The following is a 10,569-nucleotide window of genomic DNA, read 5'->3' on the forward strand; positions in this document are numbered from 1 at the left end:
GAAGTGTGATCACTTGACCTCTTGGGTGAAGTAATCCCTCCATTAGATGTGTTGCACTCACTTTTCTTCTTCCATGTTTCTTTCATTTGTCCTCTTATTTTTTCAACATCAACCTTCTCTTTTCCTTTTTTAACTTCTGTCTTGGGTGCCTTTGACTTTGTTGGGATTTTCCTGTTGATATGACCAATTTTCAAGCAACTGAAACATATAGTTTGGTTTAGCCAGCTGTTGTAACTTCCCTTGAAATGTGTTCTTATGCAATTTTCAATAATGTGTCCATACTCCTAACAATAGTGACAGCTATACCTGGTATTGTAATCCCAATTGTAGTGATGTGCATGATTGGTTCCTCTTACATGTTGATTAGTTGTCCACATAGGCTTTGATCTACACTCAAATGCTCTATGTCCATATTTTTTCCAATTGTAGCAGTGACCTTCAAATTTTGGTATTCTCATAGTCTTGGTTCTACATTCATGTGCTTGATGTTCTTTCTTTTTGCACTTGTGACAAAAGCTTGCATTTGTAGGCTTTCCATGTTGATGACTATTCTTGCTCCTGCACACATTAGAGGTATGTCCCTTTTTACCACTGAAATGACAAGTAGATTTAGTGTTCTTGCCTTTGTTATTCCTTTCTTTTGCATTCTTGGATAATTCTCCTTGTTCAGTGCTGGTGTAGCCAAGTCTTAAAGTGTCATTACTGGCCCTTGGTGATTTTAGTAATTGCTCAAAATACTTGATAGCCTCATTGGGTTTATTGTAGCCTTCTGCTGTCTCTTTCTCTCTTTTCAATTCATTTTACAATTGTTCATTCTGCAACTTTAGAGTGGAAATCTCAATGTCCTTCATGTTTAGCTCATGATGAGCATTCATTATTTGGCTTAAGGTGTCTAGCTACATGTTTGAGATCTTTTCAAATTCAATTGTCTTCTCCTCCAGTCCATTGGTGAGATTTCTCGTCATATTCTATCATGGCCTTTTCTTCAATGGCTCTTTTCTTTTGTTTAGTCACTTCACAAAGCATTATGGCTTGTGATTCTTGTTCAAGCTTGAGTAATCTAATTTCTTCTGCTTATGCTCTATTTTTCTCCATCAGTTTTGTTATTGCTGCATCAAATTCCTTGGAATCTCCATTTGAGAACACTTGTGTGGTATCAATCTCCTTGTAGCATATGTCATTTTCAGCTATGGCAGTTTCCTTCCTTCTTTTTAAGGATTTTCTCAACTCTTCTCTGGCTTCTTCCACTTTGTGTAGAGCTAGTTGTACATCAATCACCTAATTGTCTATGATCTTCCCAGATTTGAAGACTTCCATCTTTAGAACTTTTCTCTAAGCTATTAGGCTTTTCCTTGTGAGAACCTGAGCTCTAATACCAATTGTTGGAATGTTCAAAATGGGAAGAGTACTTCTGAAAGGGGGGGTGAATCAAAAGTACCACACTTTTAACCTTATTCAATCCTTTAGACATATAACTAAAAAATAAACTGCATGCATGTAAACATATAAAGGAACACAAAGTAAATCACATGCAATAACACATAACACCAAAATTGATAACCATAAAACCCTCCAGGAATAAGAAGGTAAAACTAGGGTGGGGATGATACCCACAAAAATCACTGTAGCAATATATGTTCAACCACTTCTGATGGTCTGCCCTGTGAAAGGCCTACACTGTTAAAGGCTTTACACTGTGTCAATAGTGACTTGGTTCGAGGATTTAGAAACACTTTACATGAAGTGTCACCCTGCTAAAGGATTTACAATAGGTTGTTAAACCCACCTAATTGGATTTTCAATCACCTTCTCCAAAGGTTCTCCTACCTAGTTGTTAAGCTAACCTATCAAAATAGGACTTCCAACTTCTAATACAATGTCAAGAAAGTATTAGAACAATGAACCTGACAATATGCAATCTATAATTGCCAAATTTAGGTACTTGATTTGCTCTCCTTGATCTTGATCCTCTAAGATCTTATGTCTGATTGTGTTCCTTGTCCCTTGTGTTGTTTTGATCAACTTGATATGAAATTGCAGCTCTGTTTCTCTAAGTTTTTTCTTCTTCACACTAAAATTTTGCTATGATCTCCCCATACACTATTTTCATCCTTATACCTAATTGAGTATTCAACCTCCTTTTAAAGATTGTGAAGACTTAGGGTTAGGTATGGATCTACGATCCATATTGAATCTCAAATTCTCGCTCATACCTTGCATTTTTCTCGTTGGTTGCATGCCTCCTCCATTTTTTTGATTGGTTGCATGCAAGTCGCATAGGGAATGTGAAAGATTCATCCTTATCCTTTTTCTCCTTTGAAATCTCTCTATGTCAACTCCAAAAATGGCTTACATCTAAGTTTGTGAGGGCACAAACTCATATGTTGACTCTGTGTTACTCAGCACATATTGGACTATTGGTGCTCAGCACATACTATCCTAGATTGCCCAGAACCAACTATAATTTTTCTTGCTCGGCACGTATGTGGTTCTAGCTCACTCGGAATATACTACATTCTAACTTACTTAGCATCAACTATGACTTGGCACCTATATGTCACTCGGCACTTATATACTGCTCAACACCTGAAGTCACTTGGCACCTGTTGAAATACTAGCTTGGCACACACTGTGGTGGCTCAGCATACATGGTGTACATGACTTCAATACAAAAATTGATTAAGTGTGTTGACACTCAAATGTCAAAACTATCTAGGGACTAACATCTGTATCTATCATACATTTTCACTATGATTTTGGGAAAGATCTCCTGTGATTAACATGATTGAAAGGACTAAGAGTTATTACGAGAATACCTTCAGTTAAACCTTGATGTCCTTTATAATTAATTGCATCATTATTTTACATGCCAAACACAATGTATTCTTGTTAAGAGAATTGGTAATGACGTTCCTCAGAAAGATTAATTTGAAATTCTGAGAAGAGGGAATTTGCAGAGGTAAAAAAGAGTAAAACTTATCAGAGTGGTGAAAATAGAGAAAATTAAAGCTAGACATTTTGAAGATGGGAGGACAATTATGGAGGTATGACCTAGTTGTTCATAATATTTTACTTGCAGATGTTGAAGTAGTCTAGCAACTTCATGCTTGTGGATGGCTTGGCTACTTCTTACAATTAATGGAGCTCAATGAAGAAGTAGCAACGGATTTTATCATAACATTTGATGAAGGGAAAGCCACAGTATGGGGGTTAAGAGTGATTTCTAATAAGGAGTAGATAGAAAAAGTCATAGGACTACCAGCAATTCGGTAGCATTATCCAAATGAACATGATGTTAGGTCCTCATGGGCACAGTTCTCTAGGCTAGGTGACCCTCAACTAGACATTTCAAAGCAAGAGTTTAAAAGACTTTCTCTTCCAACTCCATATCTAGAATTGGCAACCCACATTATTAGGTATTTTACCTATGAAGGTAGATTTTCAAACTTTCTTGCTCATCATTTTAAGCTACTCAGTTGTATAAGACATAACATTCAAGTTAAAGTCCCCAATTTCCTTTATAATATGTTGTGTCTTAGTGCTAAAGAAACTCAAAAAGGAAATGAAAATTCTATTTCTCATCATTCCCTCATAAAAAATTTAGTTGAAAGGTCTCTTAGGGATTCTTCCCCTGTATCATGGGTAGAATTTGTTGAATTTAAAACTTTGTAGCCTCAAGCCAACCTTGTTCCAAAAAATTTAGGAAATGAGGAAGAAATCACAGAGCCTAGTCAGAATCTGGTTGAAACAGAAAAATAACCCTCTATTGATAAGCATGTTGAGCCTATTTTAGAGGATGATATACCTAGCTCTTTTAAAAATAAAGGCAAGCCTAAGGTTAGTAAGGAAAGCCCTAATCTTCAAAAGGAAGCCCAAAACCCTTTTGTTAAAGTAACAAATAGAAAAAGGTTTGTTCTTGTAGCAACCACTCCTGCAACATCTACTCCAATCATGCCTAAACCAAAGTGGACCAGAACAGTCGAAGCTAAAGAGGTTTCTGTGCGTAGAAGCCCTCATACACCAGGTCAAGTATCCCCAGTTTCCATAGAAAACCCAAATGCCCTAATTTCAAAGTCTCGTCTAGAATCAGTAGTTGAAAATATTCCAAATGACTCTCTCATGCAATTGGAACCCCAAAATGTGGAAACACATGAAAATGAGCTTGTCAATGAGTTATTGCAAGAGAATCAAGAAATGTGTAAATCAAACCCCACTATTGTTCCAGAAAAAGCCCCTAGTAATGATCAACTCACCATGCTCCCAGTCCTTATATATTCTAATGTTTCTCTTATACCTTATAAATCCTCTTGGTACACCCAACATTTCTAGCAATTTTCCAAAGAACAAAAGATGAAATATAAGGCTCAAGAATTTCCTTCATCTACAATTCAATTGATATTCTTTGGTCTATACAATCATTTCATTTTTCAAAAGGCCTTGTAGAGGCAAGAAAGAGACCAAATGCAGAAGGCAATATTTGATAGAGATGAAGAAATTGAATCATTGCAAGAGCAACTTGAGAAATGGAAATAATAGATGAATAAAGCTTTAAATCTAGCTGACCAGGTAATGGCCTATAGACCACCACCAAGGGTGTATGCCATTTGTTTGAAGGAATAGTTTATGTTATTTCAATTGATGATGACAATGAGAGATATTGATTATGAATTTAAAAATGCTCAAGATTTGTATAATGTGTACCAAACTTTGCCTTCATGGAAAATAAATTTCTTGTGTGAACTCTATTTGCATAATTTCATAAGTCCACATGAGATAGAGTGTAACCCTCTACTTTACATAAGGGATGTTCACCTTAGAGCTTTAATATCCTGGATGCATAATGAGACAAATTATGATAGGTAGTTTGATACCTATAGAGAACTTGAGAAATCTGAACCATTATCACTATGATCTGAATCCCATAAGACTAATGACCTTTTGAGATGTAACACCCCGCCAAGGGATCCAAAAGAATTAACCTAGATTTTTACTAAGTTTTCCAAACAATTTTTTTTTTTTAAACATGAAAGATAAACCATTCATATCAAACACATAGTAGCGGAAGTAATAACATACATACAACTAAAAGCATACATACCAAGTTACATTCCTTAAGGATCCCAAGACGTTGAGTCACATTTGATCTAATTAATACTAAGTCTAACAACTACCACATCCACATGAAAGAATAGTTAAAGAAGTCCAATGTCCATAATATACATTCATTTTCAAATGCCTATTTAGAATACCTAATCATCCACTATACATATCACAGGGTATGAAAGGCTTAAAAGAATAAACATATGTAGAAATAAAGATACATCATCCTCATCAAATCCATGATACTAGTGCAATAAAGCAAATGAAACCATTAACATACATGATACATCCATCCATCAATAAAGATATAACAACCATTGTAAAAGATAACCATAAATCACAAACATAACTAACTAAGTGCACGGTTCCTCTCAACTGTCAATAGAATCATTAGACCATTGTGGGCCCTAGCCATCCCTCCACACGTAACATCCCAAGTCACTGAAGGGATCATTGACATTATCATAGTAGGAATGTCACTCCTAAAACATACTACAACATATGCAGAAAGAAATCTAACATGCAAGAATAAAGCAAACGATGATCCTACAAAATAGATAACATCATCTATCACATGCCAATCATCAATATAGAGAAATGTACCAGTAAATAACATCCATTATAAGATCCATGAATAGAATGAAGGTACATACCAACCAAGAATGCTCCAACCACAGTGTCTACGAATGGATCTCAAATGGTAAGAGTAAAAAAGCACTACCACCCGATCGCGTGGAACCTAAATTGCCCACTCCCACCGTGCTGAGGAGATAATCTCAAGTCTCAAACAAGCTATCAAATCACATAGCACAAATACTCTCTAAGTCCAAGAATCCTAAAAGTATACTAACTCAAAGGTTCCAACACACATATCGACATCTACACCTAGAGGCACAACAAAGACATGTAGGAAACCTACTATGTAAGCGGAAAAGTGTCATCACACAGATCACGCTAGAGTTACCCTGGTAGTCTCTCAATAGACCCTGGCCCCCTAGTGATCCCTATGCGGCCACTAGTATCATCTCGTACTGACGAGGCATACTACGAAATGCAAGGTCACAACCAAGAATTCTCTCTAATCCCATCCTAGTCTGTACTAGCACTCAAGGCATGGGCGAGAACATACAATTATCTTATTAGGTCCATTTAATCCCCATTTAGTGTAAATGTTTTCACTTATTAAAACAACTTACAATGAGTTACCCTAGCAGCCACTTAGGGCCTCGGCCCCCATTGCAAGCCACTTCCTGACACTACAAGTAGATAACCTACCCTAGGCTCATGGAATCATAAATCAAAAAATCACCTCAGTCCTATACAAGCGACTGGAAAAATACCAAAAGATAATCCACAGCAAGAGCATCAAATCTCCATGAGAAATTGAAAAGCATCCATTGATAATCATGACCACAACAGTTCTTTATTACCAACTGAAGGTATCAATGATAATCACAATATCCATCGGTCCTCGTCGAGCAACCATATAGTATTTCAAAATAAATCTCAATATCCATATCAATGATAAATCACAACATCCATCGGTTCTCAACAAGCAACCGTAAGGAATATCAAAATAAATCATACTGATCGAAGACTCCCAAATGGTTGAGTCAAAACATATCACAATATGATAACATCAAAAAATAAATCAACACTTCAGTCCCATCATGGTGATTGGAAAGTAGTCCAAGGATAACTGATCGATGACTCAAAAATGATTAGGTCAAGTGTCTCATACACATACATCTCAGCTTCACACAAGAACACTGATGAGCATCAACAAACAGTGAATACAAACATCTCATAGAGCATACCATCACATTACCATGGTTGGTTTTAAAATAATTTACACCAAATAACATCAGCATGCCATCACATTTGCATAACTCCCAAGCCTCTGGTAGACATCCTAACTGGTCAACACTCTAGGACCACCGAAACCCCAAACATGGATAGCATAAAGAACAAGATACAAACACATATTTTAGTTTGCTTTCACAATCACATGGTTAAGCCAAATATTAGGTTTCAATTTTCATTTTCAAGTACATTTCAAGTGTATAAGATTCTTCATTTAATCTAAAAAAACACAGAATTATCCCTCAATTATTTTAAAACAATTTCCTAAAATAATTAGAAGATGACTATTTACTTATTTAAATCATTGAACTAGTTCCCATTGACTTTTAGATAAAATCATCCACATTATTCAAAACATTAGAATAATACTTATCAACTTTCAAATAATTAGTTTACAAATTCCTTAAAACACTTCAAGGACAATCATTTATTTAAAATAATCCTCATTGATTTTAAGTAAAATCAATCTCATTAATAATTCAATTATTTAATTCCACTAAACATTTTTTAAGATCTCTTTTAATTTGCCCTCATTTAAAAATCCATTTACTTAAATTGACTAATAATTAATTACACTTCATCTACTATTAACCGGTGTAGGAGTACCAGGGTTAAGGACAAAAGGCCTAGAGGAACTAGGGTCACTGAATAGATCCTAGGGGAATCAAAGGATGAACATGACCTTGAAGGGTCATTTGATTGTAATAAGTCCACAATGCTCACTTAATAATGTTTTGTTTATGTTTTGATTGATCACTTTGTAAAAGGATCAATGATGTAGCCTTAATGGTATTTTGGGAGTTAGTGTACCTAGGGTTCACTTTGAGATTCTAAGGTACATGAGTTATTTAAAGACCTTCAAAGTTCCAATTTATTTTAATATGAAAAGTAGAGCCATTATATGGTGTCAAATGCACTTGAAGTGCCTAAAAATGTAAATTGCCAAAAATTGGCAAAATGAAGCCTAGAAGGCTCGTAGAGGGTTTATGGGATTTAAGAGTGGTTTGAGGATTTAAAGTTGGGATAAAACTCTTCAAAATACTTTGGGAATATTAATAAAATGCATAATGATGTAAGGCTATCAAAGTTTCATACAATACCAAATTAAATTCTCTGCAAAGTCCTAGCTTGCTGCTGTAAGGGCACAGTCTGCTTTTTGTATTGAAAAGACTTCTCATTTGGATAAAATCTTGAGTATAAATGTATTAGATATATGTTGGTTTAGTTTTTAATTCATTGAATGCTTTGATAGATTATTTTTGTGAAGTTTAAGCACAAAGAACTCGTAGTTATGGAAAATGGAAGAATGATTGTCATTGAATAAAACAGTCCTAGTACGGGGGCCATATCTCCCTAATGAACTGTTGAATCGAGCCAAATTTGAAATATGTTAGAGAGGGCCAAGTTGCACCAAATCTGACTAGAGAGATTGAATAAATTTGGTCTAGATAAAAAGTTATGAATGTCTGAGTTCGGGTCTATGTAAGGGGCAGCGACAGAGTAGTTTGTGATGAATTTCCTTCATAAATAAAACTAGGGTTTCCTAATGTTTTCTTTGCAACCAAATAAAAATTAACATACATATCTAGATTCCAATTTCAAGATTTAATATTTGTTCATGGAGTATATTCAGACACATATAATAGATATGATAAAGACAAGAAGAGAAAGAGTGCAAATGGAATATGTGAAAATCACGAGTGCACCTGGATACTAATGCTAATTTGCTATGCCTCAGAAGTCCATAGAAAAATCCCTTCCTTCTCCAGCATTCACCATTCCTCCAAGAATCAAACCAACTGAAACCCCTAAGTGACTAGAAGTGCTTGAAGAAGCATATGAGCATGTAGAAGCGTATGAGCTTCTCAAATGCATGTAAGCTTGTCCAAACACACTAGGAGATCCTCTATTTAAAGGCATCTAAGATGCATCTAGAATGTGTCTAGAAAGAACTAAGAGATAAGCAAGAAAACTAAGCACATAACCTCCACAATAAGAAGATAAATATGATGAGGTGTCTAGAATGTTGTAGACACCATGTGCTCAAATAATGTGCTAACTCCTAAGTGAAGACAACACGTGCATAATTAGAGTTCAAACTCCTATGTTGTCAACATGACAACTTACAAGAGTTTGCATACTCCTATGTGAATAAATATTAAAATAATACACCTTAATTTATTTAATATTCACTTTACTCCTTTTTAAATTAATTTATTAATTTTAAATCTTATGCACTCACTTTGTTAAATCCACTTGTTTTATCTTAATATATTTTAATCACATGCATGCATCATGCAATCTAGAATCTTTTAATAATTTTAATATCTTTCTCACTTTTAAATTCATTTTCAAAACTTAATTGCTAAAATATATAATAATATTATTTAGCATTTATTGAAAATGAACTCTAAATATATTATTATTAAAATAAATATTGTCATGTTCCAAATTTAAACTTATAACTTTCATCTCCAAATTTAATTCTTTTATTTAATTAATTTCCCAATTAATTAAATAAAATAAATATTAAAATATCATATTAATTTTCCATTACATTAAACCATTAATTAAATCTTTTAATTCGGCTTAATTAATAGAAAATACACTAAAGACTCATAAAGTAAAATACAAAAACCCATCATAGCAAAACACATACAAAATCAAACCAAAAGGGTTAATATCACGAATTATGTCATCCAATGTATTCGAAGGGTACTTGACTCAGATACTTGTCATGGCTTTCAATCAGGACAAATGGCTTAAAGGGTTGGGATTTGGACTTGAGAATTTATCTCCCCTCTCTTACCATTGAGATAATGTGATAGGGTACGCTCATCCAGACAATTCAAGGAAGTCGATACCCAGTTCCTGCAACCTACATAAAATTCATGCATGTACAAGCACAATATATACTAAGCTAAACAAGCAATGGCAAGAAGTGATGCATCATGTAGATCCTGACTAGCAGGTGACTACGACTCCCTTCCTTAACCACATCAGAAATGCCATACAAAAAGGAAACAAACACGCACACCATACACATGCAAGTATGGGGTAAGTATCCATGAGAAAACACTATGATAATAAATCATCTAACTAATCATCATCAATTACTGAAATCACTAAATAATCATCATGCAAACATGAAGTAATCTCATCATAAATCAACTGAATCTAAAACAATATCTGATATATATCAAAATAATGTCACCAATCATCAATATAGAATTGACCTAAAAGAGTTTGGCAATGATAACAAAAATGTGAACTAGGGGCAGGCACTACATGAGAGATTGCTTCAAATTAACCTGTGGGAGACCAAAACCAAAAATCAGGGAGAAAGTGTTTGCAAAAAGGGAAAATATTTATAGAGAATACAATACACTTCCAAATATTACACAACAAAGAGAAATTGCAGGGCTTAGAAATTGATGGAATCGACTGCTAGAAGCTTTCAAAAAGGCTGAACCATGTAGCACTATCAATTATGAGGAAACAATTAATAGGATGGCTAAATATATGTAGCTGGGCCTATTGGTTGAAGAACACTTGGGTGAACATTGGAGATGCACTAGAGGATATTTCTACACTTTTAGAAGTGGG

The sequence above is a fragment of the Cupressus sempervirens genome, chromosome 2 (assembly GCF_028749045.1).
Source record: "Cupressus sempervirens isolate cs-2001-9-10 chromosome 2, ASM2874904v1, whole genome shotgun sequence".
Taxonomy (NCBI): domain Eukaryota; kingdom Viridiplantae; phylum Streptophyta; class Pinopsida; order Cupressales; family Cupressaceae; genus Cupressus; species Cupressus sempervirens.